The following is a 16302-nucleotide window of genomic DNA, read 5'->3' as shown; positions in this document are numbered from 1 at the left end:
GATTTGCATGTTTTCTATTATGGTTGTGGACATAGCATATCCCCCTTCACAACTCCACGAGGACAGGAACAGTACCTTATTTATGATTGCGTTTCTCCCAGGATAACACAGGGACCTGTTTATAACAGATTCTAAAAAAAGAATTTAAATCATTAAATCAAATTGAACATTTTAGCTGCTGTGAATGTTTTTGCGACACTAAAAGAGGCAGAGAAATTCAAAGCCTAAACATACTCATGAGTCTTTACTGCTTTTAAATTAGAAAGTTGCGTGATAACTTTATTATATATTTAAAAGGAATAGCAAGTTGTACATAATAGATTTGCAGTTTCATGTACAATCGCCTTTTTTCTCTCGTCTACTATGTTATAGAAATGCTTGTTTTATTTCTTAAGTTTAGAATAAATAAATAAAAATTTAAACAAAGATCATATTTTAAAACTCTTTTTGGTTTTTAGATTATATTTTTAAAAAATTTAAAGTAGTTAATGTTCAGACCAGCTCAAGTGTGGTTCTTACTAGTTTAAACGTTTCTTTTTTTAAAATGTTTCCAACTATGGTTTATGATTGCTCTTGTAACTTTTAAAATTACCCAAATATCAATCAGTTGAGAAAAAGTTGAAACTTGTTTAAACTGATGTCAATTTTCACCTTATTAAACAGTTTGAATGCTGAAAAAACAACAAAAATAAAAATAAATTGCACTTCTCCCTCCCCACAAATTGTCCAAACCTATGAGAGCAGCCTTGGGGTCAGCCCAAGGCTTGATGCATGCCTAGCCACCCATCTTCCATTATCCATCCTTCTAAGTTGAAAATGTCTTGATCTCCTCTGTTTCCTCTATTACTTTGGAGGCATCCAATGACTCTTAGCATCTCTTAACCTTATTAGGCTTATTTTGGATGTATATGTCTCTGGTTTTGTTGTCGTTTTTATTTTTACCCCCAAATAAAGACTCATCCTGTCATTTGCTTGGAAAAGATCCCATCCACCTGCTGAGTAAGAATCAGAGCCCAGGAAGGAAGAGCTAGAAGAAAGCTTGGAATGGGGGAGACAGGAGAGTAGCAAGAAACACAAATGGACTTGCTATTAACAAGAAACTCTATGGGGAGTGTTCACATAAAAACCAATCAATCTAGTAAGCATCTTCAGGGGGAATTGTTATCTATCTGGGAGTTACGCAGAGAGTTTGTAGGATTCTAGAGATGTAGCTGGAAAGCTCCCCAGAGGCCAACTAGTACAATCCCCTCATGTTCACAGATGAGCAAACTGAGGCAAAGAGGTGGTCAGTGACTTGCCCAAAGTCACACAGGCAATATCAAATTCAAGACCTGAAACTAGGTCCTCTGTCAGGGAGGCAGCACAGTACAGCATAAAGTGGAATGGAGTTAGAGTCAGATGACCTGGGTTCATATCCCAGCACTCCATTCACTGTGACCTTGGGCAACTCACTTCCCTCTCCTGCCCTCAGTTTCCTTCTCTGTAAAATGAGAGAGTTGGGCCAGATGGCCTCCGAGGTCCCTTCCAGCTTTACCTCTATAGTCATATGACTCGAAAGTTGGTGCATGCCTCCCTCCCCACCCCTCCCACCACATGACCTTTCTAAGATTATGGATTTAGAAAGAGACATTCTTCTGGATCAACTATAGACCATTCAGTCCAAGTAAAACAATGATTATATTGGGCAGTGAATTCAAAGGGAACTAACAACACTTATTATCCATCGTCAGGGTCCAAACAAGAGAGCTTACAACCAGAAGGAGTAGAGAAAGCATTGCTGAATCCCATTATGTCCTCAGCAAAGAAAACTGAGAATCATGGTGGCACGGGTGATTTTCAGAAGAGAAAAATAAGTACAGAAGCCAATGTCTGGTTTAGAATACTGTGTCCAACAGAAAAAGGAAAATGATAAATGTTGGGGAAGATGTGGGAAAATTGGAACACTATGCATTGTTGGTGGAGTTATGAACTGATCCAACCATTCTGGAGAGCAATTTGGAACTATGCCCAAAGGGCTATAAAATTGTGCATACCCTTTAACCCAGCAATACCACTTCTAGGTCTATATCCCAAAGAGATCATAAAAAAGGGAAAAAGGACCCACATATACAAAAATATTTATAGCAGCTTTTTTTGTGGTGGCAAAGAGTTGGATGTTGAGGGGATGTCCATCAATTGGGGAATGGCTGAACAAGGTATGGTATATGAATGTAATGGAATACTATTGTTCTATAAGAAATGATGAGCATGCGGATTTCAGAAAATCCTGGAAAGACTTGATGCTGAGTGAATTAAGCAGAACCAGGAGAACGTTGTACACAGCGACAGCAACATTGTGCAATGATCAACTATGATAGACTTAGCTCTTTTCAGCAATACAATGATCCAAGATAATTCCAAAAGAAGGCTACGGTTAGACATGTCTGTCTATCTACCTATCTGTCTTGTCTATCCATAAAATATATATGTATGCATATGTATACACACATACATAGATATTCATAAACGTACACATATATACACATATACACTCATACACATTTCTCTAAGACTGTATTATGCTTATTTCCACCTGTCATCCGTTTCTCTGAAGGTACATATCATCTTCCTTCATAGGTCCAAGTCTTTCCATGTTTTTCTAAATCAACCATCCTATCTGAGAAATTGTCTATGAAAGTTTTTCCCCCAATTTTCTGCATTCCTTCTATTTTTGGCTACATTGGTTTTATTTATACCAGAAATTTTTTTCATTTAAAATAATTAAAAATATCCATTTACACTTCAACAATGCTCTCACCTAATGATACTGTTTAAGGTCTGATACTGCTGAATCTGCTTCCTTTACATCTTTTCCCCTGGTTTCTTTGATTTTTCAGAATGACACCGGTAAGCCAGAGGACATCTAGAAAAGGGCAAGAGGGGATCACAATACAGCCTTTGTGCCTATGTCTTCCATAGAGTTGTCACTGTTGATTTGTCTCATTTTTAAAGCCCCAAATCTGAAGCACTTCCACTGACAATCTTGTCTTGTCAATATTGGTCCCTCCTCCCTCATCCTGTGAGAACTAAAATCCCTTTTGTCCCTATTCCCATCCATGTTAGCTACCACTAAATTCTACTGTCACCCTTTTCCCCATCCCCAGCGCACAAGACAGTTTCCCAAAAAAGTGACTGGGACCCACAAGGAAAGTATTGGGTAGCTACACATTAAACAATTCTATTGTATCCAATTTGTGTTTTTAAATGCTCATTAAGAAAAAAAGATAGCTCTTACGAGAAATCAACCAACTGCTGATCCACTGATAAATATGGGAACCTTAGTTATTCTGCGCCAAATAGCTTAAGCCAAGAGGCTGCGTGAATTGTGGATGGAAAGCTAGACTCAAAGTAAGGAGGACCTGGGTTCCAGGCCTGCCTCTGACACATTAACTGGGTGACCACTGAGGCAGGCCACTTCACTCCCCATGCTCTAGACGACTCTCTAAGATTATAGGTTGTAGAGAAGGTGCTGACCTCCTCACTTGGGAGTTCCCTATACCAAAAGGTGACAAGTCCAGGCCCTGTTCTATCCCATCCCATCCCATCCCACCTCATATGGTCCTGTCTTATCCTGTACTATCCTAACATTAGCCACATAAGGCAGCATGATGTAGTGTAGAGAAGACTATCCTTGAGGTCATAAAGACCTGAGTCCAAGTTCTACCTGTGATCAATATTTGCTGGGTGACTCTGGAGAAGTCACTTAACTCTCTGGTGCTTCAGGTAACTCTCTAAAAGTCTTACGCATAACAACTGGATGTGATTCTTTGGATATAATAGGAGCAGGGTAGAATGCAGTATTCCTCTTTTCATTCCCAAAGCTATGTCTTTTTTTCTGTCATATTGCACTATTGACTCCTACTGAGCTTGAAGTCTCTTAAAAACTCCAGTCCTCTGCAGGCAAACTGCATCCCTGTCTTGTACTTGTGAAGTTGACTTTTTGAACCCCAACATAAGACTTTACATTTGTTCATATTAAATTTCATCTTATTTGATTCAACCCAGCATTCTGATCCGGATTGCCCTTTCATTCTCTCAGGTTATTCTAGCCTATGTTTATTTATCTTTCACTAAAGCATTCCTCTTATGCCCCATCATGGCATGGAGGTGATTTGGGTTCCTGATAGTTATGTCAGTCTGGCATGAAACCACTATTACCAAGGTAAAAAGGCTTTAATAGGACTTATATTTCTGTACACCAAATGTTTTGCAGTTTCACACCAGGTGAGCAGCGTCTCTCAAAGTCAAGTTACTTCAAGTATTTAATTGTCTATTTATTAAATGACTTTATCCACCAGTGCCTTGCAGTTCAACACTGGGTGAGCATCACCTCACGTAGTCAAGTAAAGTCAAGTATTTATGAAGCATCTATTTATACACTAATGCCTTATAATTCTATACTAGGGTGGCAGCATCTGTCAAAGCCAAGTCAAGGTAACAAGCATTTATTAAGCACCTACTATGCACCAAGTCCTGTACTGAACACTGGGAAGACAAAAAAAGGCAAAACAAGCCCCTACTCTCCAGGAATTCACAGTATAATAGACTCTACAAAGTCATAGAGGGATAGATGTCTTTATTGATGAAGGGACCACCCACATCAAATGGAAACATATTAAAAGTTAGACTAGCTGCGCAACTTACTGGAGTCACAGGAGCTGGGCTTAAATTCTGTCTCTGATGCCTATGACTGGTGTGAGCTCAGGAAATCATTTATTTACCTTCTCTGATTTCATCAGGGGAAGCATGAGGCACTGTGACCCAATGGCTTGTAAGGTCTTTTCCAGCTCTAAACCTATAATGTTATTAATTCAAGGCACTACTTGTAGAAGCTCCCAGAACATAGTCATGAGACCTAAGAAAAGAGAAGCAGATTCCATAAGGCACAGAGTCTGAGAGAAGATAGTTAAGCAGCCTTGATGGGTCATATAGCATCCTCTCTATAGAATGTAATTGGCAAATCCAGCCAAATGGCAACGAACATTACAGAGAATTTTTAAAATGAAAAGAAAAGGCTCAATGCCCTGGAGAGGGGATCTGGGAGATCTTGTCAGTCTTAAGCCTTGCTCCTTTAATGAAATAATATTTGTAAATTGCTTTGAGCTGCATGGAGGGAAAAAGAGACACTATATAAATACAATGTTCTATTTATTATGTGTCTCATAAGGCACATAGAAAGGGATGCTTAGTCATCTCAATAGTCGAACAACTCTCTATTACACAAATGAACATAAATCTAACCATCCCTTATTCTATAATTGTATTTCACCCGGTGCTGTTTGCTATAGCAAAGCAATGCTAGACAATGGATACAACCTTGAAAGGGATTATTACAAAAATTATTTAACATTTATTGTGAGCAGTGGCAGGATATTAAGTACCGTGCAGTGTGGAGAAGACACGGTGCCTGCTTGAATTCCAGGGCTGAGACAGATAACTACAGGGGGTAAAAATGAAATATTATTATTTAACATTTACTGAGCACCGACAATGTGGGAGGCATTGTACAAAACATAGAATTAGGTGCCCTAGCTAACCATCTGACTTGAGATCCAAATGGGCAGATAAGAGAGGCCTTGGAAGAGATGAAGGGGGAGTTGGCCCTGGGTGGAAGAGAGTGAGAGTATTAATTTTGATATCATATAGGTCGTTTATAAAAAGTCAACCCTTCAGTCTTTGTCTTTAGCTCTGAGGTAGGTTTTCTTCAGACAACAAATCAGCATCTCAGTGGTTCTTCTGCATGTCAGAAACTGACATCCCCTAAATGAAATTGACACTTCCCATTACTCTGATTTAAATCAGCTGGGAATATCCATTGGGCAGGAAAACTTTCCATTTGTTAATTAGTATCTGGCTGAAAACATACGGGGCATCTAAGACCCCAGCCTGTTTCTACAAACAACAAAGCAAAAAACAAACCCCCATGGCTATACAGGCTCACTCTGTCTGCTGGGAAGCCAATTGCCTATTGGCTATAAGAGTTTGGACCTATGATGTCACAGGATCATTTGGGAAAAACAGAGGCAGAAGCCAAGGGATCAGACTGAAATGGAAATGTGTTATTTCACAAACGTGAGACCCCAAGTGGAATTGTACTGCTCACTCTCTCTAGACATCAAAGACAAGGATTGAGAATATAGAAATATTTCCAGTAAAGCCAGAGATGTGAGGGTTTCGTTTGTTGTCTTCTGAACATTACTAATAGCATTCAGAAGAGAGAGACTGGAGAGAGAGAGAGAGAGAGAGAGAGAGAGAGAGAGAGAGAGAGAGAGAGAGAGAGAGAGAGAGAGAGATGTTAAAGACATAGGCCAAGGATGTTTCAAGAGTGAAGAATGACTTATTAGGTTTTAATTTATCATAGAATATTAACTATCAAGAGATGCTTTGTGGTGTAGGGAAAAAAAACTCTGTGGAAGTTTAGATAACTCAAAATTATCCATGGGAAAGAACCGTTGGCTTGGGTAAGAGAAATCTACAGATAATCCCCTGTACGGATATGAAAATTCAAATATTTTATAGATTAGAATTTCAGGACTGTCTACCTCAAAGACCAGTAAGATGAGTGCAAGAGGTAAAATGACCCATCTAAGGTTTTAAACAATGAACATAGAGGGGCTACGCCGTGTGTGTACAATTCTCACTGGAAAGCCTTTTGCTGATCAATATTTCAGCCAGTCAATGGCATTGAAGGAAAGGGGAGAGGCAGTGTTTTATTCCCTCTACATTTTCACGTGCCCCATAGCTATTTCTGGGGCTCCATTATGTGTTTCTTTGGAAATTCGATTCGACCGGCATCTATTATGTGCAAGGCACTGTAAGAAGTAGACAATTTCCTAAGAAATGAAGATGTGCATGGGAATAAACCACTCATCCAAGCTACAATCACATAAATAAAATCCACTGTAAATTCCTGCTACCAAAATAACTTGCAATAACTGGAAAAAAACACAGAGAAGGCTCCATTTTTGTTGTTGTTATTAATAATGCCTTCAAGGTTAACTTCCAACAATGGAATTGTTGGGTCTAGGATGATTTTTTTTTTTTGTAACTTGCACTATGTATTGTCATAGTGCTTTCCAGAAAGATGCTACAAGCTTGTAATTTCACAGGAATACATGAGTATACCTGCTCCTCCACAATGCCTGACAGTAGGGGAGTGGTTAAAAGAACTGGGATAAGTTGATGGGAATTCTATATTGCAATTAAGATGAACAAGTGTGAATAATACAAAGAACTCTGAAGAGACACTTATGCAATAATGCAGAAAAGCAGAAAAAAAGAGAATGAAATTCAAGTAAACGCGAAGTTATTTGGAAAATTGAATGAGAACAAATGCACAAAGAACCTGGATGGGGTTTGGATAGAGAGGTTGAAATACTTTAGGCATTGAAATCAGTTCATTTAAGTATAAACAGTTCATATTTTGGTTGAGGCATTTGTATACATGTAGGTATTTGTCCTAATATTCAGTAAATTTCTAATAAAACTTCTAATAAATTTCTAAATAAATTTCTAGTTTATTTCTAATAAATTTCTAATAAAATTTCTAATTTCTAATAAATTTCTAATTAGAATTTCTAATAAAATATTTTGGGGGAGACTAGAGCTGTAACATCATTATTGGGGACTCCCAATGAAAAAATACTCCTAGCAATATAGATTGGGCAACTGATTCTCAGAGAGTTTCCTATAATGCTGATACAGGAAATAACTCACCCAGAGTCACACAGTCTGTATGTGTTAGAGAAGTGACTTGAACCTGAGTCTTCCTGGCTTAGAAATCAGCTCTCTGACAACTAGGCCATGCTGCCTTTCACAATAAGTTAATAAAACATTAAACAAGCAGATAAATTGCCAAGAAAAACAAAACAGAGAACATTTATCACCTGAACATACTCTCCTAGTGAAAAGTGACCTAGTTGGATAATTCTTCCGTGTCACTGTCCCTGGAGAGAACAGACAAACCTGTTAAATTGCTGACCATTTTTATGCACTGAACAAAGGTCAGTGTGCTCACCTACAAGGTGTTCCAGATCCTTGACCTTGACCAACAGATGTTAAAAAGACAGGTGTAATTCCCAAATGCCAGGTCTCGCCTCTGATATCAGGTGAGACTTCATTTAAACCCAGAAAGCATCATCCATTGGAAAGAACTCTGGACTGGTCATCAAGAACCCGGACTCCAAATCCCAGCTCTGACACTGGTAAATTATGTGGCCTTGGGCAAATCTCTTTCCTTCTCTGAGACTCAGTTTCCCCCTTGCCAAATGAGGGTAATGGATTGGATCTCGCTCATGCCTTCCAGCTCTAGTAATCTATGATTCAGAGCCTTGGGTTGCAAATCCTTTTGTGTTGGCAAAGATGGAACTTTTAGTTCACTAGGAAATATCATTACAGATTTATTTTCAAGGCTTTTTATAAGATAAATAGCTTCTACTTGGGGTGAGGGGGTATAATGAGTCAATTGAAACCAAATCAGGATCCATCTGATGGCTTAAACTTTTCTCAGAAGGATTTTAAAATGAAGGGGAAAGTGCTTAAAAGAATAGGGTTTGGAGAGGCTGCATCAAAACACCTTCACTAACCTGTGTTTAAGACCTATCAGTCTGTTGTTATGGAAATAAAGCTGAGGCCCCAAATGCAACATTGCAATTTCACTGCAAGATTAGCCGGGAAGGCTTCTAAAGCTCAGGCAGGACTTTGTTCGCTGGGAAACACAAAAAGATAGAAAACAGGTTAGAGGCAGAAATTTTGGATCTGAGCATTTTGAGCTGGAAGGCACCTCATTGTATCACCTCCCTCATTTTAAGGAAAAGGAAATTGAGTCCCACAGAAGTGAAGTGATTTGTCTAAGGACACAGAGGTAACAAAGTAGCAGAACCAGCCCTCTGACTCCAAATTTAATGTTCTATTGTAGAATATTGCCTACTTTGACAGTATGAGTTTCTTAAGGGTTGGGCTCATTGGAAATTACTAAGCAAACATTTATAGAGCACCTACTGGGTGCTGGTAATACAAAGACTAGAGCAAAAATGATTGGGTTCCCCTGAACCTCCTTTCTCAGCAGGAATTCCATTAAATTATATTGTAGGGTTAGAAGGCATCAGTTTGAGTCCACTGCTCTTGGGACTTGGGAGCCAAGTCATGTTTATGCTGAGTCTATTTCCTCATCTGTAAAGTGAAAAGGCTCCAAAGTCTGGTCCAGCCATGATTATGCCAGCAATGTTTAACAAAAAGCATAACACACTTTTAAAAAGTTTAATCTCCTTATTAACATTTTCTCTATCACTTTCCTAAATCTCAGCAATCAATGGAACAATAACTCAAGCCATGAGTTGTAGCATTTGCCGATTTGCAATGTGTAAATACTCATAAGGAAAATTTAACGATTGGTTTTTGGGAGCAAGTACAAATTGACTCCAGCACACCAGCGCTGGATCGAGCTCTAATATTCCATCAATCCATGAGCTTGTTATAAGACATGATAGGACAGGACAATGGCATCAAAGTACCCAAGGAAATCATTTGAAGTCGGATTATATACCAATTACTAATAAATCATTGGTCTAAGCTCTATACAGATGCACGAAGTCCTTTGCCAATCTCCTCCACCAAAATTACTGGTAGCCACCTTAAGAACAACAAAAGCATGGCATCTAAAAATCCTGCCTAATTCACCCATGTGAAACTGGGGGTGAGGGGAGAGAATACCCTGATTTATCCCTCCAGGAGGGAATGTCATGTCGATAGTTCATGTACTGAACAACCCTTCATGATGGTCTGCAAACTTTTTATCTCTGCTCATCCTCAAGCCACGCCTTGCACTCTCCCACCATTGTCTAGAATGTTCTCACTCCCTTCCTTTGTCTCTTAGAATCCATATCTTAGGCCAAAGAACAATGGCAGGGCTACAAGACCTTTTCCAAACTCTCTAGTTGTCAGTGTTCCCTCCCTCCTGAAATTACTTTATATTATTTTGTATGTACTTTATTTGTGAACATCTTGTCTCCCTGCAAGAGAATGTAAGTTCATGGAGGGCAAGTACAATTTCATTGTCCGTAATCTGAGGTGGTCAGATGAGGCTCTATGTTGGTCTGACCTTGCCCATGGGTCTTGCATACTTAATAGAGCTGAGTTGAAGTAAAATGTTACATTCTTGGATGCCTGGATGCCATTAGTTATTTACACTGACATCAAGGTGGAGAAGGCAAGAGGAGAAATGCATTTATGGATATCAGAACCAAATGTTCCTGTTAAGACCCAGAATGCCTCGACGAAAACTTAAGGTAGTGGCAGTGCATTAGGTCTCAACTTCTCTGAACACTCATGGACTAAGGGTCAAATCATGAGGATTTTTAATTATTATATACTATCTTGGCTCACTTGCCTCTACCCAATTTGAAAATTGGGAATTTCTGAAGTTAACGCTGGCCTAGATAATCAGCAGCTCACCAGCTAATAGAATCAGGCCACGAATAGCATTGGAACAGTAAAATATTGGATTGGGACAGATATGAAGAGTTAAATAACAGAGAACAATTTTGGACATATTCCTAGACAAATATGTTTTTATTCACCTTTTCCTAGGTTAGTTTTGGTTTTCCACAAGACTCCTGGCTCCCTTAGGGAAAGAGATGAGGAAGGTCTTTCTGTAGCTGAAGTGCAGTATATGAAGGAGAAAGGAAACTTGTCATGGATTACATTAGCATTGCTCCTAGGAGACCACCAATCTCTAATCATCAGTTTCTTCATTTGTAAAATGAAAATAATAATACACAGATTTATTGTGAGGTTAAAAAAGATTGCATTTGTAAAATACTTTGCAAACTTTAAAGTGCTATATAAATACTAGCTACTAGCTATTACTAACGCCACTATTACTACTACTTCTATTTCTATTGCTACTACTACTGCTTCTACTATTAACTTCTATTTCCACTACTACTACAACTCCTGCTACTTCTACTACAACTGCTACTATCACTACCACCACCACTACTACCACTGACACCAATAACACCAACACCGCTATGACCACATGGCTACTACTTACCTGGCTACTCTCAATTTCGAATGCCTCACGCAATCCTAGTTGCTACTCATCATGGTCACATCCATGCTGCTTTCCTGGCTCATGTTTCCCTCCTTCTAGTCAATAAATAACTCATGCAGAAACCTCCAATAATGCTTTAGAATTTTCTTCATACCGCCTTTCTACAGACCTATGGCATCACAGGAGAAATGAAGTCCTTGTTTCCATTCATGTGTATTACTGCTCTGAGTTCCAATCTCCTGGGAAATGTAGTCCTTTCCCCCATCTTGGCTATACGTGCGACATAGGAAAGAACTTCTCTTTCCTCGTAAATAACCGCAGAAATGACCATCCTTATCTTCCTTCCCTAGGTACCATCTCCTCATTGACACCCTTCCCCATGGGGCTTTTATGAAGAAGGGATTTTAAAACACAAAGCTGAAACTGTTCTCTTCATCCTCAGATTTTCCTAAAGAACTCTGTCTGGCTCTATCTTTTACCCCCAATACACTCTACCTTGTATTGTACCAAATCTCAGTATGTGTCATATCTCCTTCAATGGTCTAGAAGCTCTTTTAAGGCAAAGATTACTTCATTTTGTATCTTCACATCTCCATTGCCTATCCCACAATGCTTTACACAAAGTAGGCACTTAAATATTTTGTTTTGATTCAACTGAATTGAAGTGAACTGACAAGAAAAAAAATCAAATAAGATGTATGTAACATGCTTTGCCAACCTTAAAGCATTATACAGATACACTACTATTATTACCTATTACTAGATGTCACCTATGGGCTGAGATAACCTCCAACATGCACTCCCAATGACTTTTATTCCACACTTAGCCACTCACTCATTCCTTTGGTTTGACATTTGGTGACTTGTTAAAATGCAACTACTCTTATTGGATCACAGATCATAGCAGAATCATAGAGGTGGAAGGGAATTTTAAAATCTAATCCAAACCTTTTATTTTACACATGAGAAGACTGAAGCCCAGAGAAATTAAGCAACTTACCCAAGGATACTCAGGTAATTAATGACAGAGTCTAGTGTGGGACTTCTGGGTAAGGGAACCCATGAAACATACCAGTCAATCAGTGTGCGTGTGTTTACCCGGTCCTTTCCTAATAGTGGGTTTGAGAAAACAAATAGTAAATGAGTGTAACGGGAGCCCACAGGATAGCAAGAAAAGGTGTCAAGGGTTGGGGGAAGAAAAGATAGAACTACATGAAAAAGTCAGGTTAGAATGTACAAGGAAGTAAAAATGTATCTCTTTTGCAATTTTGTCTGGGACCAGGCCCTTATATACAGGTGTTTGGGATCCCTTAGTAGAAATCATCCACAAACTTACTGAGCTAATAATAATAATTAATTTTATATAGCACCTACTATGCGCCAGGCACAGTGCTAAGTGTTTTACAAACATTGATTCATTTGATCCTCTTGCCAACCCTGGAAGGTGGATGCTATTCTTACCTCTGTTTAATAATTGAGGAAACTGAGGGGAAGCAGGTGAAGCAACTTGCCCAGGGTCTCACAGCTAGTAAGTGTCTGAGGCTACATTTGAACTCAGATCTTCCTGATTCCAGGCCCACTGCGCCACCTAGAGGCCATTAGCCTAAGACAAAAAAGAAGATACAGTCCTTGCCTTCAAGAAACTTATAGTACAGTAGGAGATACAGAGAAGACATATGTACAAATAACAATAACAAGGCAGAATTCAATAAATCAATGACAAGTACAAGCAAAATGGCCTGGGAGGATGAAGAGATCACTTCCAAGAGAATATTGTAGTTAAGAGTCTGAATTTCTTCACCTCTTCCTCTAAATTGTTTGTTGTATGTTTAAAGAGCATGCTGACTAGTGCCCATCTGGGGTGATGTTTAGTTGTTTTCATACAGAATAGAATTGAACAGAAAAGGCTGTTGTTATCTCAGGTAACCAGGCCAATGGGCAGTCTAATTTTTGGACTGGAAAACCGTAGCCAAAGCACTATTGTCTATCTGGGAATACTTTACCTTAACTGTAGGCAAAGTACCTAGGAGAAAATGGTCTCACGAGTGCTATCCTGACTTTCCTGGTCCTACTAGGGGCTACAGCCAAGAGTAAGCCGGGACTTTGGTCAAAGTCTTGTGGCCCTAACACCAATGGCATCAGGTCAGTAGGCTGGAGGTCCTGTGGTCCTGGTACCAGCAGAGAGGGGAAGATCACAGCAGTAAGTCAATTTTAAAAGGGCTGGAAATAAACAATAGTTGCTCATGGATTGGGCAATGGTAAATCAACTTCTGCTACAGGAATGCGATAGACTAGTACTGGGCTATAAGAAGAACAAATGTGGAGAATATCAAGAAACATGGAGAGCTAGAGACAAGCAGGTGCCAAGTAAAGTAAGCAGAGCCAGGAAAAGTCTCCACAAAGACCACATCAGTGGAAATGGAAAGACAACAAGACAATCCAAACTGAACGCTGTGGATTATGACTAACCTTGATCCCAAGAGGCAAGAGAAGAGACCTTCTCCTGTTTCTTTGTGGGTGAATACAGACAACATCAGACTTTTTTGATGTGTTTTAAAGAACTTTTTTCTTCTTTTTCCTTAGTTATTATAAAGGGTGAATGTAAGAGATGGTGGGAGGGATACATTGGGAACTATGGATAATGTAAAAACAAATGATATCTGGGAATCTTTTTAAAAGGAGGCTGAGGTGGTTCATAGGGTGCAGGAAGGGAACAATCATTTGCTAAGTGCCTACTATGTGCCAAGCACTGTGTTAAGCATTAAAGACTCAGGTCTTTGCTCATATTCACATCTTGCTGACCAACCAGTTTCTTGAACTTTAGCCAAACCTGATACTATGTTTCCTACTTTCCCCTAGCTGCTCACCAATACCAACCCTACATCCTTGCCAATTCATCCTGTCTTGAGTCTCCATTTGTTTCATATTTAATACTCAGGCATGTGTTTCTGACCCCATGTTCGCTGTTTATCTACAGGAGCTTCATCTGTGGACAGAATAGAATATAGTATGGTTTTCTCCAAACCCATCCCTCTTTCTGAACCACCCTAGTACTATTGAGTCACCAACCAATCAATCAATAAACATTTATTAAGCAGCTACTTTGTGTCAGGCACACTCGCCCAGGTTCACAACCTCGGTGTTGTCCCTAACTCCCTGCTCTCTTTTAGTTCACATAAACAATCTATCACCAGGAGATAATACAAAGATGCTATAAGAGAATCTAGTTATAAGATTCATATCAAGATCACAGGACATATGTCAGGATCCTAGAATTTGGAGCTGAGACATTAGAGACCATTTAATCAGACTCCTACATTTCATCTTTGTATCCCTAGCACTTATCCCAAGGTCATGTGTTTGGATAATATTTGATCAATGTTTTGTGCATTTCAGGGGAGGGAATGAGCCAATGAATAAAGATGAAAGAGGACAGGAGAATTCTGCAGCTAGGGCATGGGCCAGGTTGGCTGGACTCATCAAAGGCATTATGCCCTCCCCCAACAGGGAACTTGGATTCCATCCTGGACACCCCGAACTCTGACAGGTGAGGCTTTTGGCTTCATCTTCCAAGGGCCCAAAGCTCCAGATCACTTCTGTGATCTCCTTACCATTCAGACACATGGATAGGCTCAGCGCTCCTTCCATTGCCCCTGTATGTGCTCACCCTTCACTCAGATTGAAACTCCTTAAGAGCAGGAAAATATCTTGTTAACTTGTATTTACATACCTGGTGCTTAGCATAGTGCCTGGCATATACTAAGTAACAAATAACCCCCTCACTTTCTCTCCCTCCCTCTCCTCCCTCTCCTTCTCCCTCTCCTCACTCCCCCTCTCCTTCTACCTCTCTCTCTCTCTCTCTCTCTCTCTCTCTCTCTCCATATGTATATATATATATATACACATATATATATACATATATATACACATAGAGAGAGATAGATAGATTTCTATAGATATCTATGTCTATCTATATATCAATCTGTAACTATAGACAGTATCTATAGCTATCTGTCTATCTACCTAAATGCCTTTTTGGATTCTAGGAACAGCATGTTCTTCACTATACCATCCAAATCATTTTCTACCAATAGAATGTAAACCACTTGAGGGTAGGGCCTGTTCCATTTTTGTCTTTTTCCCTCACCCTTTGTTCCCATATAATGGATATCTCAAAGATCAGGCATTTCTTCTAGTTCCAGCTAAAGATGATAATGGGCACCCAGGTGCATAGTAGACAGAGCTCTGGACGTGGAGTCAGGAAGACTTATCTTCCTGACTTCAAATCTGGCCTCAGACACTTACTAGTTGTGTGACCCTAGACAAGTCACTTCACCTTATTTGCCTCAGTTTCCTCATCTGTAAAATTAGCAAAAGAAGGAAATGGCAAACCACTTCATTACTTTTGCCAAGAAAACCCCAAATTGGGTCATGAAAAGTCAGACACAAATGAAAAATGACTCAGCTCAAAAGGTGAGCAGCTGAGGCCCCCATCAGATGCCACCTATTATAGCAATGAGAAGCGGCAGAGATACAGAGTTGATGTAAGGCAAAACTTCCTAATTGTTACATCTGTCCAAAATAATTAGGGCTGATACAGCAGCAGGTAGTGAACGTCTCATCCCTAGAGGTCAGAAAGTGGAGTCTGGGTGACCACTTGTCTTGGATGCTATTCTATCCTTATACTTACATTCACAAGTGCAAGCTTCCCCATCGAGGTTTAGAGGACAGAGCCCTATCTCTGCTATAAAAGTCCCATGATGGACCACATGGGCCCATTTCCAGCCTCATGAGCCATCATCTCAAGATTTAGGGGGTCACAGAGTCAGTATGACATCTGCATTATGTTCAGTCCTGTGAGTTATATGTTCAGGCTCAGAACCCCGGAGAGCATCTGAGAGGCTCAGAGCATCCTCTGCCAATTCCTCTCTATGCTGGGGCAGCAGAGATATTGGACTCCAAAGAGCCAGCCCCGTTCAGTGGAAAAAGCATTGATTTTAGACTCCAAAGACCTTCATTCAAATACTGCTACTAATGCTTAGAGCCTGCATGACCTTGGGCAAATCACTTTATTTCCCTGGGCTTCAGTTTCCTGCTCTGGAAAATAAGGGGTGGAGGCTTAGACCCAACGGCCCCTTTCCGCTCTAGATTTATGATCCTACCATTTTATGATTATATGATTTGTCACTGGTTTATCCCCTACTCCTGCC

The sequence above is a fragment of the Trichosurus vulpecula genome, chromosome 5 (assembly GCF_011100635.1).
Source record: "Trichosurus vulpecula isolate mTriVul1 chromosome 5, mTriVul1.pri, whole genome shotgun sequence".
Classification (NCBI taxonomy): Eukaryota; Metazoa; Chordata; class Mammalia; order Diprotodontia; family Phalangeridae; genus Trichosurus; species Trichosurus vulpecula.
Note: the sequence above shows the minus strand (reverse complement) of the source record.